Source organism: Barbus barbus (genome assembly GCF_936440315.1).
Source record: "Barbus barbus genome assembly, chromosome: 17".
NCBI classification, from domain to species: domain Eukaryota; kingdom Metazoa; phylum Chordata; class Actinopteri; order Cypriniformes; family Cyprinidae; genus Barbus; species Barbus barbus.
In genome coordinates this window covers 26,638,920-26,654,663 of record NC_136745.1, presented here as the reverse complement: position 1 = coordinate 26,654,663, position 15,744 = coordinate 26,638,920, and the positions used below count along the sequence as shown (strand labels likewise).

Sequence of the window (15,744 nt, the reverse complement as noted above, 5' to 3'; positions counted from 1 at the left end):
TGAATAAACAATGGATTTTTTTGTTTCTTGTATACTGTTAAAAATTGCATAAAGTTCTTTCAGTATCAACTGTAGGGGCTCAGTGCTTTCCACATTTCATGAAGAAATTTGAAAACTGGTAAAAATGACGAAAAACAATGGCTTATAAAAAGAAAGGCCTGTTGAATTTCTCCATATCCGAGTGTTGCTCAACTACCAGATATGCACTGCAAAAATGAAAACCAGTTGCATCATTTCGCCTTAAAGCATGAAACAATGTTGAACTCTTGTCTCTATGAAAATCCAAATTAGAAATTAATCAAATTTGACACTCATACCTGTGATCAAAGGTCAACTGGTGCATAACACAATGTGAACAAAGCAAGCTATCTACACTGCGCTCCCCAGTGCACTTGTATGCTACATTTGGACCCTTCCCTTAAAATGACCATAGTAACTAGAGTAGTTTGCACCAATATACCAATGTTACTACAGTTATTACCAAGGTAAGTCTAATTTATCAATGTGGGATCTTTGCACACAGCAAAGCTTTAAGAATATTTTGTTTATTTTATTATTTTGATGTTATTACAGTAAAATAATATTAAGCTACAACTCATTTTCAGAGGTAACAATAAATGCAGTATCTAATAATAAAGCTTCCAATTAGAACTGTAAAATTTAGCATGATCTAATTGGTCAACATTTTATATTAGCCTACACAGATAAGCTAAATTGTGTATTATTATTAGCTACTATTTTCTAATTGTTGAGAAAACTATTTATATACTTATTTAAAGGTTCACAAAACCATACACAGATATGAACAACCTATAATTTAATATCAATAACTTTTAAATCACCAATGACAACCTTACATTCATCAATAATTCCGATACAGAGTTATTTTTTTTCCCCTCAAGAGGAAAGTATGGTTACCGTTACATTTTTGTAAAGGACCGGATTTGTGTTTAAAACAAACTATTTCTGTTCTGCATCGGCCGGCACACCGGGTCAGAAAACGACGCATCCTCCTGGACCAGCTTCCGACTTCATCTACTGATGCTCTTCTGTCTCGCAAGCTGCATATATAGCCTAAACTATGCGATATGGCCATTTCCTTAAAAAGCAAACTATAGAATATATTAATATTTTACTCATAGGTTCTGAATAGTTACAAAACAAAGCAAAGATTGAGGAGAACGCGTCAGAAGTTGTTAGATGGCATCTTAGAGCAGTCTCTATATGCTGTTATGCATCTGTTATTCATTATATTAAACGTTTTAACATACGGACGCGTTGCTTTTTCCATTATAATGAAGCTAGATCAGTGGCTACACTAACAAACTAGACTAGCGCATCTTCAGTCGGAAAGTGAAGCCGTAGGATAGCTTTTGGAAAATCTGCAGTTCGTGCCATTATTATTATTTTGTAAATATTACAGTTAATTTATTGTTCTATTCAGAGGGGAAAATAACACCGACTTTTGTGCGCAAAGGCCCTTCGACTTTTGCATTTTATTTTCTTCGAACAGTGTAAGTGCATATTTAATCTAATTCGCGATGTTTTTTAAAGATGTTAAAGTACGAGCGATCGAGGGAGCGCGGTAAAATTCAACAACATTTTCTTCTCAAATATAGCATAAAATAGAAAAAAAATCCCACAAATGAGCATAAAGAGGACGCGTCTTACCTCGGATTTCTCTGTGAATATGTAAACTCTCAATTCCCGTCACGTAGCGGCATCACTGCTGGAGGAGAAGCAGACTGAAGACAATCCCAGAATCAAACAGCTTCATGTAGTGACCAGTCGGTATCCAACTAGAGAAAACGATGTCCATGAAAAAGTCCACGGTCCACGCACGAGCGGCGAAAAACATCTGCGAATGACTTTTTAGAAGCGACGATGTAATTCCTCAGATGTCTCGCGCCTGGCTAATGCTTGAATCCCACGCGCGCGGAGAGATACCGGTGCTCCAAATGGGTTTGTCAATGTGCAGTACTTCTTATTTCAGTGCATTCATACAGTCATCACGGGGGGAAAACCTGGAAACGCTCCTCGCATGCACGAAAACTGTTTAGTGAAGTTGTTTTCTTTTTCTCTGTGCGTTTAATTAACAGCTAAAGAACTTGTAAACCGCATCCTCGGACACGTCATTTAAAGTCATCCCGTGGTTTGGCAGAGTGATGGAGCGCAAAAGATCTATTTTGAGAGATATTCATGGACTGTCAGTGTAACGGAGCAGGTGGACGGTGTGCCTATAGGTGCAGCATCACTTCCACACACTGAGATTTTTTTTGCCGTAGTTGTACGCAGAGCTCTAGCAATCTCTGTTGTATTGTATGAACTCAGTTCCTTAGTACTGCCCACCTCTCCACCTCCGATTGACATCATCGCGGGAGGAGGAGCCAGCGATAAATTTCACAGCCTTCATCATCTTAAAGCCGCACTGCTGCTGGAGTCAGAGCCCCGCTCGCTCGCGCTCACCGCGGACTGATACCTCACACCAACACCGAGACTCGCCTGAGAGGAAAAGGGGGCACTGTTCGCTTTTCTTATAAACACCAGCTTGTGTGCAAAGTCCAACGTCAAACTACTTCATTACACTTTACTAATGTGCAGACAGACAAACAGACAGATATGTAGTTTATCCTTGCATAATTCCTGTAGGCCAGTGTATTAATGTTGGATAAACACATTAACAAGGACAAAAAAATGGTGCGATATATTTTGGTCTATTCCTGATATTTAAATGAATAGATTCTTAGTCTGTTGGTTATTGTGTTTGTGAAGTTGTATTGTGCATATGGTTGATTGGTGATGAACGATATTCATAATTTGTGGGTGTTGTGATTTTAGAGACAAACTAGCTATTCAATCAATTGAATTAAACTTGTAAACTTGTTAATTGATTGTGATAGTGATAATAAAGTATTAATTGTATAAATAGCATGTGGAGATGTTAAATTACTTCACACACTGAAGAAGACCTGACAGCAGAAACATTTATGTGCTCCTCCATGTGATTAATAGGCCAAAAGTAAAAAATAAATAAAAACAACAAAAAAAGTTTTCTGAATTCTGAGAGCAAATCACTATTAAATTTGGGGTGATGACATAATTATTTTAGCCGTCATTTGATCACCACAAAAGATTCATGCACAAAATTTAAATACTCATATTGGTGTTACAACCCAGGCTGGTAGTGCTACTTTAAATGTTAGCAGTTTTAAGATTCTATTTGCTGTCAACAATAATGAAATATCAAAATCTGAGACAAGATGTTTAAACAAAATGTGCACAGCATGCCCTATTATATGTGCGATATTGAAAAAAAAAAAAAAGATCTCAATTTTTTTTTGGATTTTTTCGATTACGATAATTAGACGATATTTTGCAGAGTGTGTTATTGTGCTGATATCTGACTACAGTGGATAGCTGCAGTTTTTGATATTCTTCATATTCTGTGAGGTCAGTTCACATCAGTGATTAATTAATCTTTTCATTTGAGTTTAAATATATTTACCTTTTAATAAAGCATTTTTTTTTCTAAAAGTGTCATCTTTTGAGTCAAATTGTTAAATTTAATTAGTAAATTAAGATAATACACATTTAGGCTATTAACAAACAAATGAAACCCAGTATAATCAACATTAATCTTTGCAGAAGTTGCATCTGAAGTGGCATTTAGATGTATTTACACACTGTTTAATGCAGCTCAGAGGGACACGGAGTGCTTTAGTTAGAAATGCATTTTTATTTTTTTTTTACATTTGAAACACAAAACATTGAATACTGATATTTAAAATTATTTAAAAAATGAAAATAGACTTTAAATGTAAAATTAAAACTGCCAGTAGGTGGCAGCAAGTCACTGTTAAGTGAGTCATTGCGAATCAACCGAATCATTAAACGGTCGATTCATTCAGGAACGAAGCACTGTCATGTGGCTCAGAGACCCAAAACAGTGCTGTTGCTGTTTGGAATATTTTTTTTGTGAACAAAAAACAAAAAACGGCACTCTTCGTGTGATTTTAGCTTGAAATGTAAATATATAAATTTTTTGCACCCATATCTTGAATTTGCGATCATTCTTAATGCATTTTAATAGACTGAATCATGCAGTGAAAGAACACACTCTAAATGCGCACGTGCACGGTTTAACCCGTTTCTTCACCACGTAGGCTAATGTATGCATGCACTCTGTAGGTGTTTTGTTTGGTTTTTGCAAAATACTCGATATTGTCAAATTGCACATCGTTAAAACAACAATTACGATATTATCGCAGACGATATATATCGCACACCCCTAATTCCCACTAACGCGTTCAAACCAGACAACCAGAAATTTAAGCGAGAACACCGGCCAATTTACCTATGTAAAAAGCACAGTGGTTCATCAGCACAATCTAACACTTTATATTGCCAGGGATGGCTGAAAATCTTGCACAGTCCCACATTCAATAAAGGTCACCCATACAACATGTACACATTGATCTTCCCATTAATTTTTACACTGTTGCAATGTAACAAATCACAGTCTTTGACTGGGCCCCTCAAGCTAGCTTTTCTTACCAAAAGCCATAACCTTTGTAACATCAATCACGTCCTGATGCTTCACCTCAGCACGCTTTTAAATGGTCACACTTTCAATTGAGTGTGACGTGCCCTTAAGCTTAGAAAGTTGGCATTTAATAAATAACACTAATTAAAAAAACATTAAATTCTTGTGTACAATTGCATGTTTACAGTTTAGCTATTTCTTGAACTCTTTTTAAGGCTAATGCATATTAGATCATAGTGTTTAACATCCCATTACCAGGCATTATTTTAGGGCAACATTTACAATGTCTTCCTTCGAAGCAACTCAGGAAAATGGCTCCCCAATTAGATAACATAGTTGTGCTAAGCTGCACAATCTACTCCGGGAAACCTACATCTTTGGAGGAATTTGGAGTGTCCAGGGAGCTTCTTTCCCTCATCAAGTAATGTAGCTATCCGAGAGCTATACCTAAAAGGGTTGATCCCTTCATATTTTTAAGATTCATACTTTTTGTCACTGAAGGACTTCTCCTAGGCATGTTAAAGAAATGCAAATCTGAAAGCCTTAAAGCAATATGAAAGGCACAAAATACCTCATGAATTATTCAGAGGGCTATTTTGCCACCCTCAAAATGAACTTTTAGAGAAACCAGTTATGCATTTCTGATAGGGCTAGAGAATCCACCAAATGCACAGAGCAGTTTAAATGTCATGCTGCCCATCTAATCTTGGACATTGTTTTATTTCCTGCTGTAAATGGGGCGGTGAGGGTAACATTTGTGAGGAAGCATATGTGAATAAAATCTAAAATGCACTGCATGTAAAGCAAGCAAGCACAAATGATGATTTTATAGTATCTGCGTCGTTGCTGTTGTCCTTGTTGTGTCTCTATGCATATTGTCTTTCAAGAGAACTGTACGCCAAGCATTTTCAGATAGCTGTTCTCCACAATCTCAACCATGATAATCTAATCATGTGTGACACTGGATGTGTCTGAATTTCCAGGGCAACATAAAGGACAGAGTTACAATATTTAACGGTGTGAAGAGTTTGCTTTGTGCTCAGTAATAAAACTTCACTGGTTAACTCATGCTGGGTTCAGAATTCGACATCATATTCATTTCCAAAGTACAAAAGTCTGCAGTTAAATATTCCCTGCTGCTTTATTTATTTATTTATTTTTTTACATTTTTTGGCACAACATCATTACTCATTTTTTAAACAATAATATTATAATACATATGCAAGTACAGATAGACAGACAGATAGAATATTTTCTAAATTACAGGGGAAATTGCAAGCTGAAATACTGATGAAATTACATGCATAATGGCAGGCATTTTGGTGACTAACTACCCCTAACTTATAGAGTACATAAATGTGTGTCATTAAAAGATGTGAATGTTAATATACCAACTCATTTTCATCTACTAAATATGTAAACAATGATAACGATAAAGATTCTGATGAAAGTTCATCAAAAGTTTTCATCAAATAAGGCGAATAAAAAGACAAAACAAACACACAATGCATATAACATGAAAAAACATAAAAAAATAAAACATTAAAAAATAACTTGCTTAAAACTGAATTATGGTTCATGCATTTTATACTTTTTACTTATAAAATCATACTTTTAAAAGCATTTTAAAGTAAAACTGTCTTGTTAAACATTAAACTTTTTTTAGTTTTTTACTATATATATATATATATATACTTTACTGTACAAAAGGTATGTCAGAATATAGCACATAAGTACAGTACTATATGGCAATATTTTTCTGCCGCATAATTTAGCAGGAACATTAACAGAAAGTTTTACACAAGCTTTTCACATTACAATCAGTGGTGAACGGTGGTTTCTCCTGGTATAAAACACATCAAGCTGCGACTTCCCATGGGCAAATCAGACCGGACCAACACATGTAATCAAGATGACTACACAGAGTGTTAATTACACCTCTTGTAGTAAAATCCAAACTAATGTTTTAGTGATTATGCAGTTTCTTTAATGTGATAAAAAGGCACTGTGTATAATATGAGATCCTGCGAATGAAAAGTCTAGAGTATTGCACAGAGCTGTTTTTCACCATTTTCTTTTTTCCACAGATATGATCAAATGGGGTTTTCCTCTATTTATCCCTTAGTCTGCATGCGACTGGCCCCCCTACCGGATCCATGACTCATTACTAACGGCACAAAGAAAAATCATTGGAGGAAAGAACACACTAATATACCTTATCAGTCTAGCACAGCTTGGCAGGGAACGGTGCTGAAGACCAGGGAGGTAAATTGCAAGGTGTGCCTCAGTATATTAACATTCAAGTTCTTTCAGAGAGGATTGATCTTTCTTCCCTATAAAACATGACCATGCCCCTGTATTATCCAACTTGCCGTTAAAGAATGACTTGTTACTGTTCCCCCTTCCTTCAGACATTCATCAGCCTCTTAAAAATCCTGTCATGCTATGCAGAGGATACGTATTATTCAGACAAAACAACATTATTTCTCTGTTAGCATACTGATGGATGCAGGTCGAATAAACAGGTTTGTATTCAAAGGATGTTTAGGACATTATCCTTGTATTCGTTATTAGCGATCTATTAACCTCGCATACACCATTTTGGCCCACTGCTTTTTTCTACGTCTAACAGGATGATTGAATTATCATCAACTGTAAATGAAGTCCATTACTTCCAATACATCAAGACAAACCTGCACATACTGTACAGGCTGACACTTTTATCCTACACTGGCTAGCCGCCATCGTCTACCAAACATGATGAACAAAGACATGGAGGTGTCTGAGGTTGAAAGGAGCTTCATATCTTGACCTTTGCCTTCAAAACATACAATATTCAAAACCTCGGCTCAACCTAGCAGAGTAAGCTGGCATTCAAATGAAAATCGCCCTTCAGGCATGATGATCGCTGGCTTGTCGCTCCACCGTGGTGGAAAATGGCAAAACGTAAACAAAAGTGGGCAGTAATACGGTCAGGGCCATGAATTATGAAGGGCTTTGGGATCTAATAAAATATGAAAGGATTTAAGCCATCGGAACTGGGTACTGTCTTTTTGTCAGGTAGGTATGAAATGCTTTTCTGCCTACAAAAGAGGAGGAAGGCAGAATGGGAATGAGGGTAATCCTGCCTGTCTCTCAAAATGTCAATGACTACTACCAGCGTTAGGGGTATGCATCCAGCTATAAGGAGAGAGTCTGAAATAAAAGATTTCAGAGTTTGATGCACACTAGCTTCACAAAGCTCTCTATTATTGACAGCAAGGATGCATCTGTCCCGAAGCCTGCTTCCACCAATCCGTGACCGCTACGCTTGTGTTATACTGGATGTTTTCCATGATCGTGGGCTTGAACGGTCGAGGATGATTGTGGAAGAGCCTCAAAGACTAAAAAGAGGCTTCAAATGATGTACACGGAACTATTATTACGGCATACCAAGGACACCTTATGCCAACTGTCCAGATGTTGCTCGATGGGACTTTTAATGAGAAGTAAATACACCTTGGGATGTTTGTTCGTCCTTTTAACAGCTATTCAGAGAGGTTTTGTAAATTCTGACAAGAGGCTATTCATTTGGTTTATGACTGTTAGTCAAATCATACCAGCTCTTGCTTCCTGATTGCTTCAGATTTGTATATGCTGTTTACACACACTTTGTGCTACATTGACGAATGCACTCATGGCAGGAGAAATAACTTGTTATTCCTGTAATACCAGTTCTGGTTGCAGTAAATGGGAGTTAAAATGTAGAAAATGTCACTTTTTTTGTTGCTGCTGGTATTCATCAAAACGTCTCACAACAATGTATTGAGCAATACGAAAAAACAGAAGGGAAATGCAAAACAGACAATAATTTACTGTGTCACGTCGTAAACAAATTTATTCTAATGAAGAGGAAAATACGTTCAGTGAGAAAATGACGTATCCTAAAAATGTGTCTTTATAGAAGGCAAAAAGCAAATCTGTCTCTCTGAATCTGTGATGTATTAATTCATACATCAAGTGATGGAAAAATACAGCTTATTATTGTTTGCACATCCTGCCATGAATGAGAGACACTGTTTGTCCTTTGCATTACATTTGAATAAGAAATAATATTAATGCACTGTGGTCATGCTGCTCATCCACATACATCACTGCATGCAACATCTGCTTTCTGTGACAGAACAGAGCAGGATCAATTTGTTGTGTGCATGCATAACTAATTTATCACATTGTTCCCCCCCGTAGTTCTCGGCTGCAACACACGCTCACGAACCGTACACACACTCACACACACAGAAAAAAAGAAGGATTGAGAGAACGAGAGTGCGTGCAAGAGAGAGAGAGAGGGGGAGAGGAAAGAAAGGGTGACAGCAAGAAAGAGCAATCAAAGAGAGGAGGGGTTACATTAAAATACTTTTTTGTCTTGATGAATCATGTTTGAAAAAATCAAGGCATTTGGGTGAGGAGGCTGCACGTTGCAAAAATACATTAATTTAAACAAAAAGCCTCTGGTTTTGAAACATATGCGTAGTTTCAATGTGCTTTTTGCTTTTAAAAAGCCCATTGATGTATTTTTTGTCTTTTTTATTGCCATCTGTCTTTCCTTTCATTCGGACCAATGGACCAATTGTAAGCAAAATGCGTTTCTTTCTCGGAGGGAACTCATGAATTTAAAGGGATCAGACTGCTGCATTTAACTCCCACTGATAATCACAAGTAAGTGGAGGAAGGAACTTATCAAGTGGTCCTTGACTAAATTACAGGAGACAGAAAAATGCTTGAACATAATGATTTTGCAGCATAAAACACCAATAAAAGCATGCATATTAATAATCAGTTTACAATTAACGAGCCATTCAATATAAACATGCTTAATTCAGAATGTGCCCGGGTGATGCCAATTAGCTTGCATACAGCTAAAAAAAAATACTTAAGTGACCCGTCGTTGCATAAGGACGTGGAATTGATTTTAAATACATTTTTAATGTGCTGAAGATCTCAATCTTAATGAATAACCTCTGTAAGATCAGGGATTAGACCGGCCTTGATAACAACAAAAGCAGGTGAAATGAATGGCATGAGGCAACTGGAGATTCTCCATCAACCGAACCTCAGGCCCAGCAGCCCTGTCTCTGTGTGAAATTTTAATGGAGCCTTTTCTTTGTGGTTTAAGGACAGATGAGATGAAGGCGGCCGCACATACAAACAGCTGCTTGAAAATATCATTGCGTGGAAATGTTTCTCTATATAAGTGAAACACAACACGCATTAGAGGAGCAATGAAGGACTGGTCATTATTTGGTGCTCGTAATGTGGCCCAGATGGTCCGACGCTTAATGTTCAAATCACGTTTTGTTGCGTTTTCCAAACCCTGAATGAGCTGTGTACACAACCATTGTTTGAGGAGGAAAATTGAAGGCATGGCGTGTAAACCGTCATCGTCTGATGCAGGAAACGGGGCGATTTGCGCGGGACGCTTGCGACTAGCCTCAGAGGTGTAGGTTTTGCGAATGAAGTAAGCTTAATGATCGCAGCGCGTGCTGGGATCGAGACGGCGGCGTGTCTTAGGCGGGGGAAGAGATAGATGAGTGAGAGGGAGAGGACTTGGGTTTACATGGATGAGACAATTTCTCTTCAGGGTTTTGGTGTAATTTAGGTTAAGCGATGCTCCTCCTCTGACAATTGAAGTGAAGGCTCCATGTAATTAACCTAGAAATAGGATGAAACCCCAACTCAACTCTGAGCTTCAATACAACACTGCCATCATCTTATCCAACAATTCAATTTCATCTCGTCCCTATTCCTCCGTTGAATAAACACTTTAATGAAATCATAATTAGGCTACAACTCTTTATGGGGTCAACCCTTTTAGTACTGGCTAATATCCCTTGAGTTTTCTGCAACTTTATTTGATTTTGTAGCTCTTTAGATGGTGCCACTGGTGTTTTAACGCGTGATATATTCTAACAACGCAACAGCCTACATATATTCATGCAACAATTCGATAATTCACGCTGCCTTAGACATCTTAATGCATTGTAACTGCTGCACGGTACTATGGAGCAACAAAACCTGAAATATAATACAAATTATTTGTTGATTCATTACACATGCATGAGTTATACATTATAGATGAGAGCATCGTCAAAGATGTTACAGCTAGACTATTGATTCATCATTCCTGCACCAGTTGAATTACCATGTAAGTACTAGTCTCTAATCTATTTTCCATTCGCCTGCTTTAAATTTTAACGTACTTTGCACATTAGGAATCCAGAAACTGACATCCAATACCTGCAAGATATGCAAATTTCCTCTGAAGAGGAAGAACATAGCCTTTTTATATGGTGCTGTGAGAGTCTGTGAATGTTTTGTTTTTGTGGCTTTTGGGAATTTGTAAATAAGGAGAGAGAGAACAGCAGATATGTCAGGTAATACAATATACACATTCAGAGGCAGGGGTGCAGCGTGTGGCCCCATAACTTTCAGTTGCAATGGTTACACAAAGGGACTACTGTAAATGAACAAAAAATTTGGTAACACTTTCTATGAAGCCTGTATTTATAATACATAAGAATACCCTTATAAAGGCATTATAAGGAATGCATAATGCATTATAATTTTTTTTGTTGCATTTTTCAGTGTACTTTAGTTGATATTATTAATGAAGTGAATCATAAAAAAAATAATAACTTGATTTGCCTTGTTGAATTATACTTATATTCATCTCATTATGGATTATGCGCAAATGTGAATATGAATCTGCATATATAAATATGTCACGAGAACCTACTGTTCATTATGTCCAACAGCAATGACTGATCTGGAACACATGTGGACCTCCACCAGCACTTTTTATCTTCATCTCAGTTTTTATCCCCTTCTGCATTCATTAACACCTCTCCAGTGTTACTTTGCAGGACCACCTATGCAAAATGTTGATTGTCATATAAAGTGACTGACATCATTTGCATTCAGTTGCCTACTTTATTAAGAAAGTAGAAGTACACATCATTAATTGTGAACCCTCTGAGACCTACTGACACTTAACTGCAACACATTTTCAAAGTAATTAAATAATGCCTATTTGTTACTACAATATTACACTCGCTAGCATGACAATATGACACATGGTCACTGCCTACAGTCAACATTACTGACTGTATCCTAAAAACAATCTTCCATGTTTTTACTTAAAAAAAAAAAAAAAAAAAAAAAAGAATAATAAAAGTTTTTTTTCTGAATATGGTAGAAATTCTGTGAATGTTTTTCACATTCCACGTTTCATTCAATAAAACGAAATCACACAAATATTCTACTTATTTTTGATACAGTCTGGTGAAACTTTAGTGACTCTGAGATGAATATTCATAAAGGCTCAAATACAATACAAACACACTACGTTTGGGGTCAGTAAGATTGTTATAATGGTTTTGAAAGAAATCTCACACTCACAAAGGCTGCAACTGTTTGATCAAAATACAGTAAAAACAGTAATAATGTGAAATTATTACAACTTAAAATAACCATTTTCGGTTTTACAATGCAATTTATTCCTATGATGGCAAAGTTGAATTTTTAGCAGCTTTCAGAGCCACATTTAAAAACTGTTGTGCTGCTTAATATTTTTGTGGAAAGTAAGATGAATTTTTCAGGATTCTTTGATAAAAGGAAAGTGTAAAAAAACTGCATTTATTTATGTATGTGTCTTTGTTTATTTATGCTAATGTCTATACTATCACTCCTCATCAACTTATTTTCATTTGTTTAGTTTATTAGTATTAACACCTTACTGAGCCTAAATATTAACTGTACATATATACATATAACTTGATTTGGCTTGTTGAGTTAAATTTATCCCATTATGGATTATGTGCTTTCCTCTCTTCAAATGTGAATATGTGAATCTGAATAAATATATCACGAGAACCTGCTGTTCATAAATGTCCAACAACAATGTAGAGGGAAAAAGTGTTTCTCGGGGTTACTTTGTAAATCAACTAAATCACCACTGAACCACCTGATTGCAACATATTGTTCAGATCAATCTAAACTCCTTAGGTGACTTTTATAAGAAAATCTGTGGATTAGTTTAGCAGAATACTTCAAAGAACATTATTCATGATTCTAGCAGCCATGAATTCTGTGAGCTCTGGAAAAGCCTAATGACTACTTATGAAATTGACTAAAGTTTCCAGCAGAAATTCTGCTTGCCTTTTTTGAGGAAAACAGAGCTAATAATGTCAAAACAGAAAGATGTGTTCATTGGAGCTTTCTAAAAATATCAATTTCATAAGATAAATATGATTTTCTTTAGCTAATGAACTAAGAACAGCCGTGTGATTACATAAAAACCAAAAAAGGAATACAAAGTTATTCTACACCGCACATCTTTTCATGTCCAATTGCCTGCAAATTAAGGCACTGCGACAGCAAAAAGTCACATGCCATGAAGTACGCATTGTTTAAAAAGCCCAAACCCTTTCAGTAAGATTAAACTTTTACAATTATTAGACTCAGGTATGCATTAGACACAATGAAAGCGCTCTCACTTAGCCAACCAAAACTAATGGCATATTTCTCTCCCATGGTCTGTGGCACAAATTCATCTCCACATTAAAACTACGGACGTGAAATTATATAGTTAATTTTCTTTAGTGCTGATGAATGCATTATCAGCTGTAGAATGACCTTTTGAGATATTACCAGAAGCTCAAGGCTTGGTTTTTCTCTGTCATTAGGGCCAATGATCTCTGTTGTTGAGTGACAGGTTCATAAGATGTACACGCACAGCACTAAAGGGACAGCGGTGCCATGTGTGCGACCTCTGAAATGGCTTAAGGCTTTGCTATCAGATTTTTCACAATTCTAGTTCTCCTCCCACACTTTGTATAAGATGTGGTTGATAAGCTTTTATTAGAACTTAAAAATAAAGAAAAGTCTGTTTTGCAGTTTTGAGATCTTTATAGGTTACTGTGTGTCGAGGTTTCCTCCTTACAGAATAACATCCATCTGATTTTAAATCTGATATGTGACGCATACGCCCTCAGGAACGCATGAAATAAGCCACTGCTTTCCAAAGGCTCTTAGTCACAGACAGTGAGCTTGGAGCAGCAAGATTTTGAACAATGGTCACAACTGTAGGTATCGCGTTTGAGAGCTCTACCAAAGGAGCCCTACTTAAACTGGGTCTTCTGGGACTGCTTGTCTTATTCTTGAAATCACTTTAGCCTCTTTTACGTTTCTTTCGCCTTTTCTCAGTCTCATGTAATGCTCAGAGGGACGCTTACATTGACATTTAAAATCTTTCACATGAGCCATCGATGTGTACTACTAAATAAATCAGATACTCCTCACATTAAACACGGAATTCATTAACATCTCAATTCCTAGCCTTTGAGCATAAATATAGTGGTTCTTTTAAACTTCCAGAACATTGCCAATACACAAATGATCAAAATATCTTACATAGACTGCCTATATGTTCAGTGTTTCCATATATAGTGATCATTCCATGTTCATAATCTTGAAAAATGTGTTATCTGAGCAAATAGTATTTAAATAATAAATATATTATGAATATCAAATTAGGTAAATGGATGAAATAAATGTGATGTATTGAAAGGATTCATAAACAACTTTTCATCTATAAATTTAATTAAATTTCTATGTTGTCGCGATGTTAATAATGTACGTCTCAGTTACAGACTTGTGCTACAGTCATATTTTCTTTTTTTAGCCACCTACCTAATATTTGGCTATAGATAATTATGCTGTAAAGATACTTAAAAAAAATAAAGCCTGATCTTCAGCGTAACTTACGGTTTGTTCCGTCTAATCAGTCATGCTATGTGCTTCAGTGGACTTAAATATAGTGCAGTCTGCTTACAGGAATGTTTCTTTTTCACCGCGTCCCTATCAGCTGCAGAATGCACCGTATTGATTTCATGTCGTGTGACCATAGAAAGAACAGTTGGAAGCTTCCCGGTGACACAAGCTGCACTTGGCAGCCGTCAGTCATTCAGAGCTGATTCTTTCAATATACACAATACTGATAAATGAATGGCATATGAGTACTTTTGGAATGGAAAAGACATGTTACACATGCTATCAAATGTTATATTCATGTTATACACGCACACAAATCATATTCTTAATATTTTCTTAATCTGAATTTTTGTCATCTTCCAAAGAAATAAAAAAAGAAATAAAAATAAAAAAATAAGAATAATTAACACGAGAAGAAATATTAAGAACAATATCTTAAATTAAACATCTTTTTAGTACAATTTGTTCTGTTTAAGTATGCACTCTTATATTTTTTTCTTATGCAGCAATGCCATAAAACAACAATTTTTGGTTCATTAGCATTTCAGTGAACATTTCTTAAAATAACCTTTTTTTAATAAATTTTTTAGAATACTTCAAAAATCTAAATAAACATTTTCCACAATAAATAACCTTTCGTGCAATGGAAAGGTTCCATGGATGTTAAACGTTCATCCATCTAATGGTTCATATTCTTTTAGAAGTATACACTTAATTACATACTATAGTTCATGCTTAATCAGGTAACATTTGGTTAAAACGATAGCTTAGGTTTATGCCAAAAATAAAAAAATTGGTGCTAATGGGGTAAGATTTTTATTTATAATTAATTTAAACATGTTCATTTTTGTTGCCTTAGTATATTAGTGGAGTCTGAATATTAGTATTTTGACCTGACTGATTAGGACAGTTACAAGTCCATGTTTTCGATTTTAAATGCAGCGCTCACCACCCACCATCCCCAATTCATGCATTTAATTATTTCTCCCTTTTAGTAATCAGAACAGCATTCCTAATGGCTGTTTGACATATTTCAGGAACGGCATAAATGACTTGATGAATCTGGCTGCCATTCGAACCCTTTTACCGTTCCCCGTGGTCCCCATTTTGCAATCCGCGCCACATCCCCCCCCTCATTCCATTTTAAGAAGCTTCATTTATCCTCAATGTGATCTGATTCAAAAGCTTTTCCGTTGGCCACCATTAGACACAGAGAAATCCGGCTTTGTTTTGGTCAGACCGCTGAAACGCGGCGGTAATCTCAGTATCCATTCACCCATCATCCATGTCCACCCCCATAGCTCCTCATACGAAATGCAGCTGAATAATTGTCTGTCATAGTCACAGAGAAATGACCTTAAGTTGTTTTTGTACTTAGTGTCAGCGCTTTG

General features: G+C 36.2%; 1 protein-coding gene across 1 annotated transcript in view; it reads right to left on the bottom strand.

The window, feature by feature from the left end:
- The window catches only part of LOC306883000 (protocadherin-11 X-linked-like), a 169,904-nt gene extending 167,613 nt beyond the window's left edge, over positions 1-2,291 (bottom strand). Inside the window, exon 1 of the mRNA XM_079438043.1 lies at positions 1,672-2,291. The gene's annotated coding sequence lies outside the window, so the exon portion shown is untranslated. The remainder of the gene's footprint in view (positions 1-1,671) is intronic.
- Between the last annotated feature and the right edge of the window lie 13,453 nt (positions 2,292-15,744).